The sequence below is a fragment of the Oncorhynchus tshawytscha genome, linkage group LG08 (genome assembly GCF_018296145.1).
Source record: "Oncorhynchus tshawytscha isolate Ot180627B linkage group LG08, Otsh_v2.0, whole genome shotgun sequence".
Taxonomy (NCBI): Eukaryota; Metazoa; Chordata; class Actinopteri; order Salmoniformes; family Salmonidae; genus Oncorhynchus; species Oncorhynchus tshawytscha.
The window spans coordinates 60038858-60058132 of NC_056436.1; the positions used below are offsets into that span (position 1 = coordinate 60038858).

The 19275-nt window shown below is 42.6% G+C and overlaps 1 pseudogene; it reads right to left on the reverse strand.

Annotated features, from left to right (window-relative positions):
• Nucleotides 1–2388: 2388 nt before the first annotated feature.
• The window catches only part of LOC112256205, a 68247-nt pseudogene continuing 51360 nt past the window's right edge, over nucleotides 2389–19275 (reverse strand).

The window sequence follows — 19275 nt, forward strand, 5'->3', positions numbered from 1 at the left end:
CAGGAGGGATCAACCAATAAAGTTGGAAATCCCACCCATTTGACGACATTAAAATGGTGGAAGCCCTCAATGGCCTTGCCCATGCTAATATGACCTTTTTGGCCACTAGAGGCCTCTATCATTCTCTATGGCCCTTCACTTGTATCAGGCAAATTACATTTATAAGGGTGGAATCATAAAGTAAATGTGTAAAGTTACAAAAACGAATTGAACTAGTTTTGCAATATATTTTACAGTAAAAGGATAAGTAGTAAATATTTGTTAATAAGAATTTTGCTAGGACTGTCTGGTAGTGAAGGGTGAGCCTATTGGGAGGGATATGCAACCTGAAAACTAGCTGTTATTGGCAGAGATTTGAAACTCTTTGTTATTGGTCTATTAACTTATACCACCTGGTGATGTCACCAGGAAGGCCAAAACTTCAATCCCCAAAACTAAATATTTTCTAACAGCCATAACACTAAAATGTAATTATCATTTTCACATTATTATTCCAACCTCATTGTGTGGCAATATACACAGAGTATACAAAACATTACAAACACCTGCTCTTTCCATGACAGACTGACCAGGTGAAAGCTATGGTCCCTTATTGATGTCACTTGTAAAATCCACTTCAATCAGTGTAGATGAAGGGGAGGAAACAGGTGTCATGACATTGGCCTGGGGGGTAGGTTTATGACAGTCATAAATACCTCTTCCCCCCTGTTTCCTCTCTCTACCCTACTAATGTGAAATTTGAAAACCCCTTGGTTAACATAGAGATTCTGGGAACATCAGAAGGTGGGGGGAAATTAACTATATTCTGGTAATCCGACCAATTGAACATATGGTACTTAATGAATATGTCAGTTCGGTTGTCATCTGAGACATTCTCATCAATGATAAGATGACAAACTCTACAGTGGAAAGTCTGCACATTGTAGTTATGGGATTCACATGGAATTTTTCAATTTATATGTTTGAATATAAATTATTGGTAAAGAGATTAAATGTATTTTAATTCCTAATGAGAGATTTGGGTTTTCATAAGGTTAGGGCTCTGCTCAATCAGTGGACCGCCCCTGTGAAGGGACATGGGTTATACAACTTTTCAAACACGCCCTCCTCTCCCTTCCTATATAAAGCCTTGACAACAATATAACCTTCTGTTCCGAGGATGTGAGGACGACGGTCCGATGTCAGAATGGTTCAGATAATAACTACAGAACGAAGCCAACATCAGCGTGAGCTTTGGTTGCGAATGGTATGAACTTTGAACTCTTATTTACTACAGAAGTGATACCTCCTAGCCGTTGAGTTAGCAACAGCAGCTGCAAACGAGGGTTAGGAAGGAACAGAGAGTATCCCGTCTATCACACAACGTTACTACAACGTATCCAATTGACCACCAGAGACATTCTTCAAAGGACAAAGGACTCGGTTTGGCAACACGGCCTCCAATCTACCACCAACCTGCCGAAACGCAGCTCAGAGTAAATATTTATTGCATTTTCCTTTTCCAAATGGCCGGTAATTTAGAATGCATAAGATAATGTATTTACGATAGCACAGCTTCGCCCTTTGTTCCTCAGTCTTCCCGCTCTTTCACTCAAACCCAGCCCCTTTTCTTTTGTGTAACAAGCTGTCATATCTGTCTGCCCGCTAGGGACGTTTTCCTTTATGACGTAATTTGTAATCAAGTTATGATTAATTCTGTGTAATTCTGTGTGATTAGTTAGGTATTTAGTAAATAAATAAACCCAATTTTGTATTGCTGATTCAATTTGTTAGCCAGGGATCATGAAGATAACCAATAATTTACAACTTTCAGATGAGACTGAATTAAGGTGACTATTAATATTGACTGCTATTGATGTAAAATATTACTATGTCTTTTAAGAGTTTATTCAGAAGATAACAGTTCTATAAATATTATTTTGTAGTGCCCTGACTCTCTAGTTAATTATATTCACATGATTAGCTCAATCAGGTAATATTAATTACGGAGAAATTATTTTATAGAATTGCACGTCATATCACTTAATCGGGCAAAGCCAAAGACACAACACAGGTTAAAGAAGCACTTTTAAGCCTTAAGTGCCTTTGAACAGAGTATGGTAGTATGTGCCAGGCGCACCGGTTTGTGTCAACAACTGCAAACCTGCTGTTTTTTTTCATGCTCAACAGTTTCCTTTTGTATCAAGAATGGCCCACCACCCAAAGGACATCTAGTCAACTTGACAACTGTGGGAAGCACTGGAGACATGGGCCATGTAAGTCAATATTAAGGTGTTCTTAATGTTTGAGTATACACACATATACACTGAGTATACCAGTGTATACTTCTCCTGGACCATTCAACCATTTTTTAATTTGATAGATGGCAAATGAAAGAAGATGCAGCAATTTTTATAACAAATTCCTTTAATACAGCTTGGTTTGATGCCAATATTGAGAGATGAGATACATTCCTTAAATCATCTTCTGCACATCGTTTGTATTTCATAAACTCTAGAGAAAACATGAATCTTGTTGAGGAAATTGGCATAAAAACACTCAACTACACTTAAAATCATACAAGAAATACAGATCTACTGTAAATGACAGTTATGACAGAACGTGTGTATGTGAGTGGTATGTGTACAGTACAGGGTCAGTATAAATGCATATGTAGGATATGGGGTGTTCCTCATTTCTTCTTCACGGACTCTGCTTCGGCTGCAGCCTCGGCTCTCAGCCTCTCCTTCAGGAAAGTGTTCAACTCCTCTGCCGATAAACTGAAGGTGGGATGAGAGGGAGGAAGGTAAGGCGAGACAGGGTGAGAGGGAGACAGGGTGAGAGAGAGACAGGGTGAGAGAGAGAGAGAGAGAGAGAGAGAGAGAGAGGAAAATAAGACAAAAAGTGAATAAAGTGGCACAACTATTTTTTATCAACAATACAGTGGTCCTAACTGAATAGTGGTGCGTCACGACAGTACCATTTGCCAATGATGAGAATGGCACTTAATTCCAGTCCGTCAACACATACACAACCATTCAAAAGTTTGGGGTCACTTAGAAATGTCCTTGTTTTCCATGAAAACATACATGAATAGGAATAGAAAATAGTGAAATTGAATAGGAAATAGTCAAGATGTTGACAAGGTTATAAATAATGATTTTTAATTGAAATAATAATTGTGTCCTTCAAACTTCGCTTTCGTCAAAGAATACTCAATTTGCAGCAATTACAGCCTTGCAGACCTCCGGCATTCTAGTTGTCAATTTGTTGAGGTAATCTTGAAAGATTTCACCCCATGCTTCCTGAAGCACCTCTCAGATCCGGTGACTGTGCTGGCCACTACATTATAGACAGAATACCAGCTGACTGCTTCTTCTCTAAATAGACTTTGCATAGTTTGGAGCTGTGCTTTGTGTCATTGTCCTGTTGGAGGAGGAAATTGGCACCAATTATGCACCGTCCACAGGTTATGGCATGGCATTGCAAAATGGAGTGATAGCCTTCCTTCTTCAAGATCCCTTTTACCCTGTACAAATCTCCCACTTTACCACCAAAGCACTGTATTACCACCAAGCACTGCACCCCCAGACCATCACATTGACTCCACCATGCTTGACAGATGGCGTCAAGCACTCCTCCAGCATCTTTTCATTTTTTCTGCGTCTCACGAATGTTCTTCGTGATCCAAACACCTCAAACTTAGATTTGTCTGTCCATAACACTTTTTCCCAATCTTCCTCTGTCCAATGTCTGTGTTCTTTTGCCCATCTTAATCTTTTATTGGCCAGTCTGAGATATGGCTTTTTCTTTGCAACTCTGCCTAGAAGGCCAGCATCCCAGTGTCGCTTCTTCACTGTTGACGTTGAGACTGGTGTTTTGCGTGTACTATTTAACGAAGCTGCCAGTTGAGGACTTGTGAGGCGTCTGTTTCTCAAACTAGACACTAATGTACTTGTCCTTTTACTCAGTTGTGCACCGGGGCCTCCCACTCCTCTTTCTATTCTGGTTAGAGCCAGTTTGTGCTGTTCTGTGAAGGAGTAGTACATCACGCTGTATGAGATCTTCAGTTTCTTGCCAATTTCTAGCATGGAAAAGACTAATTTCTCAGAACAAGAATAGCCTGACGAGTTTCAGAAGAAAGGTCTTTGTTTCTGGTCATTTTGAGCCTGTAATCAAACCCACAAATGCTGATGCTCCAGATACTCAACTAGTCTTAAGGCGGCCAATATTATTGCTTCTTTAAAATCAGCAGAACAGTTTTCAGCTGTGCTAACATAATTGCAAAAGGGTTTTCTAATGACCCTTTAAAATGATCAACTTGGATTAGCTTACACAACGTGCCATTGGAACACATGGAACACATGATGGTTGCTGATAATGGGCCTATGTAAATATTCCATTTAAAAAAAAGCAGTTTCCAGTTACAATAGTAATTTACAACATTAACAATGTCTACACTGTATTTCTGATCAATTATGTTATTTTAAATGGACAAATGTTTTTATTTTTATTTTAAAAAACAAGGACATTTCTAAGAGACCCCAAACGTTTGAACGGTAGTGTACCTGGGAGTACAACAGAGTTTTTCAATGCCAAGTATTGTTCCAATGTTAATGACACTGGGCACTTTGAGACAAGAGTCTTACTCGTTGATGATCTCAACGCCCAACGAGCGAGCCAAACCGATGATGCTCTTGACGACCGTCTCTAAGGAAGCATTCTGCATCTTGAAGGCCTCGTCCTGTGCCTTGACCTGAGCGATCTCATACACAGCCCTCCACAGACACCCTCCCGGCTGTCTCATAGCCTAGAGATGGAGAAAGAGATAAGAGTCCAAAGTGGAAGTAGGATGAAGAAACCGTGGGGAGCGAAGGGTGGAAGAAAGAGAAAGGGTAAGGAGCAAAAAGGAGGGCAGAGTGTGGAGGAAAAAACGAGGAAGTGATCAAAGGGAGGAGAAGGCACAGAAGGAGGAAATCCATAATTCTCTTTCCTTAGCCCACCACTTTTCCCACTGCCTGTAATTGCCTGTCTTAAAGCCCCCCCCGATCATAAATATATCATCAATCAAAGAAGTCCAATCTCCACCTCAACGCCCTGTGTGAGACGTCTGCGTCTGCCCGTCCGGTACTGGCCTGGCCTCAGACAGCCGGCTACAGAGATGGAGTGAGGGGGAGAAACCAGCCAACAATGTCCAAACCTTGCCGGTTTTACTGGCCCCCTTTCTGGATGCCAGCCACCTGCTTGAGGAAGTAAGACACTGTGGGTTGGCCGATCTTCAGGTCATACGTCCTGTCATGCTGCAGTGAGAAAGAGTAAGACATGAAAGAGAGCTAGATCAAGAGAGTAGGGAGAGAGTTCATTTTAGATGCGTTTTAATCCATCAATCAAGGTGTGATCAAAGTGGAACGGAAGCTGTATGAAGTGGAAGTTGCTCTCACAGCCTCTGTTCTGCGTTAACGGAATGGAATTATCTATCATCAGTGACCTTACAATGAAATGACACCATTTTTCTTTTATGAAATAGCCATTCGCTGGGAAGGCCTAAATCTCCTGGCATCGATCTGGCGGACAATAGCAACATCCGAGAATTACTCTTGATTTAGGGATGGTGACTTTGTAAAATAGGAAGATTTGCTACTGTTCCTACCTTTTTGTTGAACAGGATGAGTCAGAGACAGGGAGAAAGAAATGAAGGAACAATGAATACAAGACTGATCGAGGCTGCAAGGTTCCAACAGCCCTGTGGCATGCCAGTGAGAGAGACACTTGCACTATACTAGCTAAACCAAGTCTGGGCAATTAGGCCTGGCTTGCAGTCAGCGTTCCAAATCATCCCAAAGGTGTTTGATGGGGTTGAGGTCAGGGCTCTGTACAGGCCAGGCATTGTCATGCTGAAACAGGAAAGGGCCTTCCCCAAACTGTAGCCACAAAGTTGGAAGCACAGAATTGTCTAGAATGTCATTGGATGCTGTAGCGTTAAGATTTCCCTTAACTGGAACTAAGGGACCTAGCCCAAACCATGAAAAACAGCCCAAGACCATCCTCCACCAAACTTTACAGTTGGCACTATGTATTGGGGCAAATAGTGTTCTCCTGGCATCCGTCAAACCCAGATTTGTCAGTCAGACTGCCAGATGGTAAAGCGTGATTCATCACACTAGAGGACGCGTTTCCACTGCTCCAGAGTCCATTGGTGGTGAGCTTTACACCATTCCTGCCGACGCTTGGCATTGCACATGGTGATCTTTGGCTTGTGCTCAGCCATGGATATCCATTTCATGAAGCTCCCGATTAACAGTTTTTGTGCTGACGTTGCTTCCAGAGGTAGTTTGGAACTCTGTAGTGAGAGTTCCAACCGAGGACAGACGATTTTTACGCGCTGTGCCTTTCAGCACTTGGAGGTCCCGTTCTATGAGCTTGTGTGGCCTACCACTTCCCGGCTGAGCCGTTGCTGCTCCTAGATGTTTCCACGTCACAATAACAGCACTTACAGTTGACCGGGGCAGCTCTAGCAGGGCAAAAATTTGACGAACTGACTTGTTGGAAAGGTGGCATCCTATGACAGTGCCACGTTGAAAGTCACTGAGCTCTTCAGTAAGGCCATTCTACTGCCTATGTTTGTCTATGGAGATTGCATGGCGGTGTGCTTGATTTCATACAACTATCAGCAACGGGTGAAGCTGAAATATCCAAATCCACTAATTTGAAGAGGTGTCCAAATACTGGTGTATATATAGTGCATTATATAAAGCATGACAAACAATACTCAGTAGATCGACACGGCAAGGGAAATTCTACGAGCATTGCAGTAACCAAAAGGTTGGTGGATCGAATCCCCGAGCTGACAAGGTAAAAATCTGTCGTTCTGCCCCTGATCAAGGCAGTTCATCCACTGTTCCCCGGGCGCCGAAGACGTGGATTAAGGCAGCCCTCCGCACCGCTCTGATTTAAAGGGGTTGGGTTAAATGCGTTAAAACACATTTTAGATGAATGCATTCGGTTGTACAACCGACTAGGTATCCCCCTTTATATACACAAAAGGACATTTGGGTAGTGAGGAGATGCTTGTAGTGACCAGCAGATGGAGCCCGTGAGTAAGAGCGAGGCTGCAGGTGGGTTGGACAAAGTTCTGAGTCTTTCTGTCAAAGTCAATGCCTATGGGGTTTACAAGGCTTAATCTGTTCCCTCATTAGATATTCCACATATGCACTGACATCAATGCATGTATAATTGGATAGAGGACTTTGAAAATGATTAACAAAAAAACACTGCTGTATGAGATATGAAAAATTAATACCATATGAAAAAAAATCACAAGACACTTTACGATGATTCTATCCTCTTTACGATGATTCTATCCTCTTTACGATGATTCTATCCTCTTTACGATGATTCTATCCTCTTATACACGCAAAATTCTTGGAGACTTTTACGTCCCCCTGGAAAACGCTAGATTAATGAATGCAAACGGAAAAGCTTACTTCAGTGGAACAGTATGAATAATGGAGGTTCTTGGGTAATGGTATGCAGCCAGTGAAATCAGGCAGGATCTCTGAAAGGGTAAGCTGGAGGGGGCACGGCTGGGTACACTGAGTGAGTAGTATTTTTAACACACCTTAACATGAATCTGGATGGGCAGAGGGATTCCCTTCCTTGAGCTCTTCTGTCTTCTCGTTGAAGTCCTGGCAGAACTGGCCAATAGGGATGCCCTTCTGATGGAAACAGAAGGAGAAAAGACAGAGAGACGGGTGAAATGTTTTAAAATGGTTGAGGAGTCTGGACCTGCAAAAACATCCATCCGATTGTCACTCATAGTGGGTGCGGCTCGCTGCTGGAATACCAATAACTGCTGGGGTCTGTCAATCAATCACAGGGCTTTTCAGAGTGGGCTGAGTGTATGTGCACGCATGACCGCCTTGGGGAGTGAGAGCATTTGCAGGTGTGGGTGGTTGTGTGTGTGTCGTTGTTTCTGTAATGCGTGTGTGTGTGGTTGTTTATGTCCGTCTGTCTGTGTTAAAGTGCACACGTGTGTGTGTGTGTGTGTGTGTGTGTGTGTGTGTGTGTCAGGGGAGTATGACAGAATCCATGTGCGTGGCCGCTGAGTGGGAGACCTGAGATGAATGAGCCTGGCGTTTCCAGTGCCTGCCAGGCCAACCAGAGCGGAAGCTAAATGGATGGGTGACATTAAGTCAACACGCGCCACTGGCATTCCCTTCTCTTGTCAAGCCTACCTCCACACACCCACAGCACAATAAGCCATTTCTCAGAGTTGCATTGGGAGGCAATGACTAATCAGCAATCTAATTACTGCCGTTTAAATTTCAACTGACCTTCAACAGCCATCTTTCCCCTAAGGCAACGGGCACGCTTTGATTGAAATGTTTCTCTCAGAATAAGCAACGAGCGAGAAACAGATTTTTGACCACAGTCTAATGGTGCTATGAGCTGCCGTGATGGACCATGTTGAACACTGCCTGCAGTTCCTAATTATGTCGCTAATGAAAAGCCATTCATCCCAGCAGACATTATTCAATGACAGGAGGATGAGGAGGACCTTTATTTGGGACTAATGGAGCAGAAAAGCTCTTTTAACATCTTAACACTATGTGAGAAAAAAACTAATGAATGTGAATCGATCCATCCATTTATCTGTCAATCCCATCGATCTATCTTACTGCCGCTATCACAGGAGATTTATAGAAACCCAACCTGACTGAAGTTACAACACACCGTGTGTCGTCAAGACTCATTGTTTCAAAGCAGATGAGAACCATTTGAATGATAAAACCTCAGTAATGAAAAGCCATAAAGTCCCTGGAGCCCCCCCCCCAAATGTCCCTCAGCTGCTTATTAACAGTAATCCTATGTCAACCTCACTTCTGTCTACTGCCTTCCCTCCCCTCCCCTCCTTCCCCTTCCTCCCATAAAACAACAGAGCTAAACAAACAAATGGGGAGGAGGGGAGGACAGAAAGAAAATGTCTAATTAAATAAGGCTTAATATAAAGGCTGTGCTCCCCGCACACAGATCCGGGCTCCCCTTCTCTCTTCCTCATTCCTTCTGTTCTCCCCCATAAGATAATGATCTGTCGGAGACTCTACGGCCAATGAACAATGACACGAAAAGCCACACAGACTAGCAGACTAGAGGAGATGGGTCTAATGCCGTTATAAAGTGCTTAAGCATAGACAGAGGGACATGTATGCAGTCAGACAAACAGACGGCCAATTATGCTAAAGAGAGGATGACAGAGAGGATGACATGAAAGGACCACAGACCAGTGGAGATCTTGTCCCATGGTGTTAGAAACAGATTAAAAGAACAGAGAGCAAGATGCAGAGAGAGAGCGAGCAAGATGCAGGGAGAGATGCAGGGAGAGAGCGAGATGCAGAGAGAGAGTGAGATGCAGAGAGAGAGAGACAGAGAGAGAGAGAGGCAGAGAGAGAGATAGATGCAGAGAGAGAGAGATGCAGAGAGGCAGAGAGAGATGCAGAGAGAGAGAGGCAGGCAGAGAGAGAGAGGCAGAGAGAGAGAGAGAGGCAGAGAGAGAGACAGAGAGAAAGAGGCAGAGAGAGAGAGGCAGAGAGAGAGAGAGAGCAGAGATGCAGAGAGAGAGAGATGCAGAGAGAGAGAGAGAGGCAGAGAGAGAGAGAGAGAGGCAGAGAGGCAGAGAGAGAGAGAGAGCAGAGAGAGAGAGAGAGATGCAGAGAGAGAGAGAGATGCAGAGAGAGAGAGAGATGCAGAGAGAGAGAGATGCAGAGAGAGAGAGATGCAGAGAGAGAGAGGCAGAGAGAGAGAGAGAGAGAGAGAGAGAGAGCGAGAGAGAGAGAGCGAGAGAGAGACAGAGAGAGAGAGAGACAGAGAGAGAGAGAGAGACAGAGAGAGAGAGAGACAGAGAGAGAGAGAGAGAGAGAGAGAGAGATGCAGAGAGAGAGAAAGAGAGACAGAGAGAGAGAGATGCAGAGAGGCAGAGAGAGATGCAGAGAGAGAGAGAGGCAGAGAGAGAGAGATGCAGAGAGGCAGAGAGAGAGATGCAGAGAGAGAGAGAGATGCAGAGAGAGAGAGAGAGAGATGCAGAGAGAGAGAGAGAGAGATGCAGAGAGGCAGAGAGAGAGAGATGCAGAGAGGCAGAGAGAGTGAGAGAGATGCAGAGAGAGAGAGAGATGCAGAGAGAGAGAGAGATGCAGAGAGAGAGAGAGATGCAGAGAGAGAGAGAGAGAGAGAGAGAGAGAGAGAGAGAGAGAGAGAGAGATGCAGAGAGAGAGAGAGAGAGAGAGAGAGAGAGAGAGAGCAGAGAGAGAGAGATGCAGAGAGAGAGAGAGAGAGCAGAGAGAGATGCAGAGAGAGGCAGAGAGAGAGAGAGGCAGAGAGAGAGAGAGAGAGGCAGAGAGAGAGAGAGAGAGGCAGAGAGAGAGAGAGAGAGGGCAGAGAGAGAGAGACAGAGACAGAGAGACAGAGACAGAGAGAGAGAGAGAGACAGAGAGACAGAGAGACAGAGAGACAGAGAGACAGAGACAGAGAGAGAGAGAGAGACAGAGAGACAGAGAGACAGAGAGACAGAGACAGAGAGACAGAGACAGAGAGACAGAGACCGAGAGAGAGAGAGATGCAGAGAGAGAGAGAGATGCAGAGAGAGAGAGAGAGGCAGCTTCTATCAAATCTAAAAATCTCAAATAGAAAACTGCTGAAAATTAACAATAATGACAAATGGTTTGATGAAGAATGCAAAAATCTAAGAAAGAAATTGAGAAACCTGTCCAACCAAAAACATAGAGACCCGGAAAACCTGAGTCTACGCCTTCACTATGGTGAATCACAAAACAATACAGAAATACACTACGGAAAAGAAGGAACAGCATGTCAGAAATCAGCTCAATGCAATTGAAGAATCCATAGACTCTAACCACTTCTGGGAAAATTGGAAAACACTAAACAAACAACAACATGAAGAATTATCTATCCAAAATGGAGATGTATGGGTAAACCACTTCTCCAATCTTTTTGGCTCTATAACAAAGAATTAAGAGCAAAAACATATACATGATCAAATACAGATCTTAGAATCAACTATTAAAGACTACCAGAACCCACTGGATTCTCCAATTACATTGAATGAGTTACAGGACAAAATAAAAACCCTCCAACCCAAAAAGGCCTGTGGTGTTGATGGTATCCTCAAGAAAATGATCAAATAAACAGACAACAAATTCCAATTGGCTATACTAAAACTCTTTAACATCATCCTTAGCTCTGGCATCTTCCCCAATATTTGGAACCAAGGGCTGATCAGCCCAATCCACAAAAGTGGAGACAAATTTGACCCCAATAACTACCGTGGAATTTGCGTCAACAGTAACCTTGGGAAAATCCTCTGCATTATCATTAACAGCAGACTCGTACATTTCCTCAATGAAAACAATGCACTGAGCAAATGTCAAATGGGCTTTTTACCAAATTACCGTACAACAGACCATGTATTCACCCTGCACACCCTAATTGACAACCAAACAAACCAAAACAAAAGGCAAAGTCTTCTCATGCTTTGTTGATTTCAAAAAAGCCTTCGACTCAATTTGGCATGAGGGTCTGCTATACAAACTGATGGAAAGTGGTGTTGGGGGTAAAACATACGACATTATAAAATCCATGTACACAAACAACAAGTGTGCGGTTAAAATTGGCAAAAAAACACACATTTCCTCACACAGGGTCGTGGGGTGAGACAGGGATGCAGCTTAAGCCCCACCCTCTTCAACATATATATCAACGAATTGGCAAGGGCACTAGAAAAGTCTGCAGCACCCGACCTCACCCTACTAGAATCCGAAGTCAAATGTCTGCTGTTTGCTGATGATCTGGTGCTTCTGTCACCAACCAAGGAGGGCCTACAGCAGCACCTAGATCTTATGCACAGATTCTGTCAGACCTGGGCCCTAACAGTAAATCTCAGTAAGACCAAAATAATGGTGTTCCAAAAAAGGTCCAGTCACCAGGACCACAAATACAAATTCCATCTAGACACTGTTGCCCTAGAGCACACAAAAAACTATACATACCTTGGCCTAAACATCAGCGCCACAGGTAACTTCCACAAAGCTGTGAACGATCTGAGAGACAAAGCAAGAAGGGCATTCTATGCCATCAAAAGGAACATAAATTTCAACATACCAATTAGGATTTGGCTAAAAATACTTGAATCAGTCATAGAGCCCATCGCCCTTTATGGTTGTGAGGTCTGGGGTCCGCTCACCAACCAAGACTTCACAAAATGGGACAAACACCAAATTGAGACTCTGCACGCAGAATTCTGCAAAAATATCCTCCGCGTACAACGTAGAACACCAAATAATGCATGCAGAGCAGAATTAGGCCGATACCCACTAATTATCAAAATCCAGAAAAGAGCCGTTAAATTCTATAACCACTTAAAAGGAAGCGATTCCCAAACCTTCCACAACAAAGCCATCACCTACAGAGAGATGAACCTGGAGAAGAGTCCCCTAAGCAAGCTGGTCCTGGGGCTCTGTTCACAAACACACCCTACAGAGCCCCAGGACAGCAGCACAACTAGACCCAACCAAATCATGAGAAAACAAAAAGATAATTACTTGACACATTGGAAAGAATTAACAAAAAAACAGAGCAAACTAGAATGCTATTTGGCCCTACACAGAGAGTACACAGCGGCAGAATACCTGACCACTGTGACTGACCCAAAATTAAGGAAAGCTTTGACTATATACAGACTCAGTGAGCATAGCCTTGCTATTGAGAAAGGCCGCCGTAGGCAGACATGGCTCTCAAGAGAAGACTATGTGCTCACTGCCCACAAAGTGAGGTGGAACCTGAGCTGCACTTCCTAACCTCCTGCCCAATGTATGACCATATTAGAGAGACATATTTCCCTCAGATTACACAGATACACAAAGAATTCGAAAACAAATCCAATTTTGATAAACTCCCATATCTACTGGGTGAAATTCCACAGTGTGCCATCACAGCAGCAAGATTTGTGACCTGTTGCCACGAGAAAAGGGCAACCAGTGAAGAACACACACCATTGTAAATACAACCCATATTTATGCTTATTTATTTTATCTTGTGTCCTTTACCATTTGTACATTGTTAAAACACTGTATGATATATATATATATATATATATATATATATATATATATATATATATATATATATATATATATATGACATTTGTAATGTCTTTATTGTTTTGAAACTTCTGTATGTGTAATGTTTACTGTTAATTTTTATTGTTTATTTCACTTTATATATTATCTACCTCACTTGCTTTGGCAATGTTAACACATGTTTCCCATGCCAATAAAGCCCTTGAATTGAATTGAATTGAGAGAGAGAGAGAGAGACAGAGAGAGAGAGAGACAGCGACAGAGACAGAGAGAGACAGAGAGAGATGCAGAGAGAGAGAGAGATGCAGAGAGAGAGAGAGAGAGATGCAGAAGGAGAGAGAGAGAGTTGCAGAAGGAGAGAGAGAGATGCAGAGAGAGAGAGATGCAGAGAGAGAGAAAGAGCACGAGATGCAGAGAGATATGCAGAGAGAGAGAGAGCAAGAGAGAGATGCAGAGAGCGAGAGATGCAAGAGAGAGAGCAAGAGAGCGATGCAGAGAGAGAGAGAGAGCAGAGAGAGAGAGAGCATGATGCAGAGAGAGAGAGAGCAAGAGAGCGATGCAGAGAGAGAGAGAGCAAGAGAGCGATGCAGAGAGAGAGAGAGCAAGAGAGCGATGCAGAGAGAGAGAGAGCAAGAGAGCGATGCAGAGAGAGAGAGAGCAAGAGAGCGATGCAGAGAGAGAGAGAGCAAGAGAGATGCAGAGAGAGAGAGACAAGAGAGCGATGCAGAGAGAGAGAGAGCAAGAGAGCGATGCAGAGAGAGAGAGCAAGAGAGCGATGCAGAGAGAGAGAACAAGAGAGCAATGCAGAGAGAGAGAACAAGAGAGCGATGCAGAGAGAGAGAACAAGAGAGCGATGCAGAGAGAGAGCAAGAGAGCGATGCAGAGAGAGAGAGCAAGAGAGATGCAGAGAGAGAGAACAAGAGAGCGATGCAGAGAGAGAGCAAGAGAGCGATGCAGAGAGAGAGAGCAAGAGAGATGCAGAGAGAGAGAACAAGAGAGCGATGCAGAGAGAGAGATGCAGAGAGAGAGAGAGCGAGAGAGAGATGCAGAGAGAGAGAGCGAGAGAGAGAGATGCAGAGAGAGAGAGAGCAAGGAAGAGAGATGAAGAGAGTTTGTGGATTTTATGACACCTTACGTCAATCGTAAATTATAATGCAGCAGACCAACTCCATCCTGGTCTCTAGTTTGGGCGAATGGATTGTCAGTTTGTTACAGAAGAGTTTGCCACCCAAAACTTCAACATCTAACAAATGGACACTGGGACAACATATTTCAACATCCAATTGTTGGGAATGATGAGAGATTGAATATGGAAAATGAATGCCTATTTTGTGATGTCATTAAACGTTGTATGAAGACGTTATAAAGAAAACATTGTAACTTAGAGCTTTTACACTGTGTCCATCTGGTTTACATCCTTTACGTTGTGTAGAAATATCAAGGATAAAGAGAATGTTTTTGTGACGATAAGATTGTGATTTTAGTTCTCTAACGAGATCATAGTAAATTATGATACCGTGCTTTGTAACTAGCCACGCTCCAGGGAGCACAGGGATTGTGTCAGCATGACGTAGACACCCCTTTTTACCAGAGGGTATACAGGATCAAATTAAGAATAAACATATCGGACTAGACGGACCACAAGCTGCAGCTTGGTCCACATTAGTCACGACCCCAGAACGCAACACAAGGTTGAAGACAAAAGATCCTCTAACAATCCAATGCTACTGTTGAGTAGCTGTTCTAAGTACTGTATCTAAGACAGTGAATTTAAGTAGGACCATCCGGTTATTCTCTTCAAATCATCGTTGCCAACACTGCTCTCATCCCCACTCCGGGATCATCGACATGGCTGATTAGCCCGTCCTCAGAAGACCACTCTTCCAGAACGAGTGCAAGTAAACAGACAACTAAGAAGGACATTGTGACCTCGTGAACAATCAGAGACTTACACCTGAGAACGAAGGTGAAGGCCATCCGAAGAACTGGGGCCCAATCGAACCCTACTCACGAAGCGGAACCCTGTCCACGATGGCCTGAGCCCAACGAAGACCTCCAACACGTAAATACATACGTGACTTCTTACCCAAAGAGCAGCAATTTGGGGCAATGTATTAGCGCTACTGTAAGCATAGTTTTCAAATGTATCCAAGTGTTGCTTCTCTTTCGAACTCTCCATCTTGTGTAACAAGTGTCATATTGTGTTAATACGATGACAACAGGTCCCTAGCGGACTAAGTTACTAATCAGTAACCTAATGTGTGTGTGTGTCTGTGTGTGTATCCTATGTTATCATTTAGTTAGTTTGTAAAATAATCAAATCAGTGTGTGGTACGGAATGATCAGTGAGACTCGGGTTTGTGCAGATTCACGACGTCTGCAACGTTCAGAATGAGACTGATATGAGGAAATTATTAATTAGTGACTGTTATATCTATATATTCTTGAGTTTAATTCGGGAGACGGTAACTGGTTAAACAACTTTTCCCGTGGTGCCCCAAATTCCTAATGAGTTAATTGTTACATGATTAATTTAATCTAATAACAATTAAACGTAGTAGGTGAATTCGTGAATTATTCAATGAATAACAGTCATCACATTAATGATAGTCACGTCACGACAACCCAATAGAATCCCCATACTTTAACGATGACAACTTCTCCATCCTAGAGGAGGAGATCAACAATTCCCAGGCTCAAGGACATGTACTAGTCTGTGGCGACCTCAATGCCAGAACTGGACAAGAACCCGACAGACAACCTCAGCACACAGGTTGACAAACACCTACCACCTACAGCATTCCCTTCCCGATATGCCACCCAGACACAATTACGACAACATTACCAACGAAAACGGGTCACAACTCCTATGGTAGGTACACCTATAGCTCATCTCTTGGCAGTAGTACTGTAGAAAACTTTAGCACTGACCTCAACCCAGAGTCAGTTCACAGTCAGTCCACTGACACCACTATCAGACCACAGCAAAATCACACTATACTTGAACAGAGCTTTGCTCAATCACGAGGCATTAAAGCAAAAGGAATATTAAGAAATGCTATAGATGGAAGGAAAGCAGTGTTGAAATCTACCAAAAAAACAATTAGATTTCCTGGACAAAATGTTTCACTGTAATAGTGAAGGTGTAAATTTGGCAGTAGAAAACTTAAACAGTATATTTGACCTCTCAGCTTCCCTATCAAATCTAAACATTTAAAGCAGACAACCTAAGAAAATTAACAACAAATGGATTGATGAAAAATGCAAAAACATAAAGAAACAAATTGAGAAACCTATCCAACCAAAAACAAAAAGACCCAGAAAACCGCAGCCTTCACTATGGTGAATCACTAAAACAATACAGAAATACACTACGGAAAAGGGAACAGCACATCAGAAATCAGCTCAATGTAATTGAAGAATCCATAGAATCTAACCACTTCTGGGAAAATTGGAAAACGGAGATGTATGGATAAACCACTTCTCAAATCTTTTTGGCTCGATGACAAAGAACAAACAGCAAAAACATATTCAAAATCTTAGAATCAACTATTAAAAGACTACCAGAACCCACTGGATTCTCCAATTATAGTGAATGAACTACAGGACAAAATACAAACCCTCCAACCCCAAAAGGCCTGTGGGTTTGATGGTATCCTAAATGAAATGATAAAATATACAGACCACAAATTAAAATAGGCTATCCTTAAATGTTTTATCATCCTCAGCTCTGGCATATTACACAATATTTGGAACCAAGGACTGCTCACCCCAATCCACAAAAGTGGAGACAAAATTGACCCCAATAACTAGACTCGTACATTTCCTCAGCAAAAACAATGTACTGAGCAAAAGTCAAATTGGCTTTTTATCAAATTACCATATAACAGACCACGTATTCACCCTGCACACCCTAATTGACAAACAAACAAAGTCTTATCATGCTTCACTGACTTCAAAAAAGCTTGACTCAATTTGGCATGAGGGTCTGCTATACAAATTGATGGAAAGTGGTGTTAAGGGAAAAAAATCCATGTACAAACAAGAGTGCGGTTAAAATTGGCAAAAAACACATTTCTTCCCACAGGGCCGTGGGGTGAGACAAGGATGCAGCTTAAGCCCCACCCTCTTCAACATACAGTACTAAGTCAAAAGTGTGGACACCTGCGCATTCAAGGGTTTTTCTTTATTTTTACTATTTTCTACATAGTAGAATAATGGTGGAGACATCAAAACAATGAAATAACACATTGAATCATGTTGTACCGTAATTTCCGGACTATAAGCCGCTACTTTTTTCCCACGCTTTGAACCTCGCGGTTTATACAATGACGCGGCTAATTTAGGAATTTTTCCCGCTTTCACAAGATTCATGCTGCTAAAAAACTGAACACTGTCACATAATGTGACGTAAATCGAGTGCACTCAAACTTCCCATCATTCTGATTACGGTAGTCATTTTGTCACCCTCATCATGGCAAAGAAACGGAGAAATGCATATGATGCAGCTTTCAAGTTGAAGGCGATCGATCTGTTGGAAAAGGAAATAGAGCTGCTGACAGCGTGGAGCATTGTCAAAAAAATCCACCATCATCAATGGGTTTCGAAAGGCTGGACTGCTGTGGGTTGAAGAGGGCAGCGATCCAACATTGGATGAAACAATTCTGAGGCTATTCAACTCCGACACCGAAGGAGATGACTTCAGTGGTTTCAGTGCACAGGAGGAGGAAGATAGTGACCAATGACTTTCTTGGTAGGCTACTGTTTAATTTTTGTTACAAGCCGTGTTTCGTTTAAAGGCTGTGTAAAGTTAATTTGTTTCAATGTACCGGTAGGCACCTGCGGCTTATAGACATGTGCGGCTTATTTATGTACAAAATACATATTTTTTAAATAATTCAGTGGGTGCGGTTTATATTCAGGTGCGATTAATAGTCCAGCAATTACGGTAAACTAAAAAGTGTTAAACCAATCAAAACATTTGCGATTTTTCAAAGTAGCCACCCTTTGCCTTGATGACCGTTTTTCACACTCTTAGCCAGCTCTCAACCAAGCTTCATGAGGAATGCATTTCAATTAACCGATGTGCCTTGTTAAAAGTTAAATAATGGAATTTCTTTCCTTCTTAATGCGTTTGAGCCAATCAGTTGTGTTGTGACAAGGTAGAGGTGGTATACAGATGATAGCCCTATTTGGTAAAAGACCAAGTCCATGTTTTGGCAAGAACAGCTCAAATAAGCAAAGAGAAAAGACAGTCCATCATTACTTTAAGACACAAAGTTTCATGAACTTTGAAAGTTTCTTCAAGTGCAGTCGCAAAAACCATCAAGCGCTATGATGAAACTGGCTCTCATGAGGAACACCACAGGAAAGGAAGACCCAGAGTTACCTCTGCTGCAGAGGATAAGTTCATTAGAGCTACCAGCATCAGCTATTGCAGCCCAAATAGCTTCACGGAGTTCAAGTAACAGACATCTCTACATCAACTGTTCAGAGGAGACTGCGTGAATCAGGCCTTCATGGTCGAATTGCTGCAAAGAAACCACTACTAAAGGACACCAATTAGAAGAAGAGACTTGTTTAGGTAAAAAAACAGGAGCAATGGACATTAGATCGTGGAAATCTGTCCTTTAATCAGGAGTCCAAATTGGAGATTTTTAGTTCCAGCCACCGTGTTGGAACCAAAAAGCAGCCAACAAGTGCTCAGCATATGTGGAAACTCCTCCAAGACTGTTGTAAAAGCATTCCAGGTGAAGCTGGTTGAGAGAATGCCAAGAGTGTGCAAAGCTGTCATCAAGGCAAAGGGTGGCTACTTTATAGAATCTAAAATATATTTTTATTTGTTGAACACTTTTTGGGTTACTACATGATTCCATGTGTTATTTCATAGTTGAGGTCTTCACTACTTTTTGACGATGTAGAAAATAGTAAAAATAAAGAAAAACCCTTGAATGAGTAGGTGTGTCCAAACTTTTAACAGGTACTGTATATATCAACGAATTGGCGAGGGCACTAGAACAGTCTGCAGCATCCGGCCTCACCATACTAGAATCAGAAGTCAAATGTCTACTTTTTGCTGATGATCTGGTGCTTCTGTCCCCAACCAAGGAAGGCCTACAGTACCACCTAGATCTTCTGCACAGATTCT